We start from the raw sequence: 1,270 nt of genomic DNA on the forward strand, positions 1-1,270 counted from the left end.
ATAACATATATACATATAATATGGATTCTTTACTGTCTGAGCCACCAGGGAAGCCTGTGTGTGTGTGTGTGTGTGTCTGTGTGTATACACATACATATATTTCAATGCTATTCACTCAACTCATCCCACCCTCTCCTTCCCCTCTCAGGTCCATAAGTCTGTTCTCTATGTCTGCCTCCATTGCTGCCCTGCAGATAGGCTCATCAGTACCATCTTTCTAGATTCCATATATATGTGTTCATATATGATATTTGTTTTTCTCTTTCTGACTTACTTCACTCTGTATAACAGGCTCTAAGCTCATTCAGATCAGTTCAACTGACTCATACTTGTTCCTTTTTATGGCTGAATAATATTCCATTGTATATATATACTACAACTTTATCTGTTCATCTGTCGATAGATGTCTAGGTTGCTTCCATGTCTGGGCTATTGTAAATAGTACTGCAATAAACACTGGGGTACATATGTCTTCTAGAATTATAGTTTTCTCAGGGTATATGCCAAGGAGTGGGATTGCTGGGTCATATGGTAGTTTTATTTCTAGTTTTTAAAGGTCTCTGCACACTGTTCTCCATAGGGGCTGTATCAATTTACATTCACACCAAAAGTGGAAGAATTATCCCTTTTCTCCACATCCTCTCCAGCATTTATTGTTTGTAGATTTTTGGTGGTGGCCATTCTGATCAATGTGAGGTGATACCTCATTGTAGTTTTGATTTGCATTTCTTTAATAAGGAGCAATTTGAGCCTCTTTTCATGTGTTGGCCATCAGTAAGTCTTCTTTGGAGAAATGTCTGTTTAGGTCTTCTGCCTATTTTTTAATCAGGTTGTTTGTATTTCTAATATTGAATTCCTTCTATATTTTGGAGATTAATCCTTTGTCAATTGCTTCATTTGTAATTATTTTCTCCCATTCTGAGTGTTGTCTTTTCATTGTTTGTTGTTTCCTTTGCTGTGTAAAAGCTCTTAAGTTTAATTAGCTCCCACGTGTTTGTTTTTGTTTCTATTTCTAATATGCTAGGAGGGGAGTCAAAGATTTTACTGCAATTTATGTTAAAAAGTGTTCTGCCTATGTTCTCTTCTAAGCATTTTATAGTTTCTGGCCTTACATTTAGGTCTTTAATCCATTTTGAGTTTATTTTTGTATATGGTGTTAGGAAGTTTATGCATCAGTTCAGTTCAATTCAGTCGCTCAGTCATGTCTGACTCTGTGACCCCATGAATCGCAGCACGCCAGGCCTCCCTGTCCATCACCAACTCCCGGAGT

Source organism: Bison bison, unplaced genomic scaffold (assembly GCF_000754665.1).
Source record: "Bison bison bison isolate TAMUID 2011002044 unplaced genomic scaffold, Bison_UMD1.0 scf7180017864471, whole genome shotgun sequence".
Classification (NCBI taxonomy): Eukaryota; Metazoa; Chordata; class Mammalia; order Artiodactyla; family Bovidae; genus Bison; species Bison bison.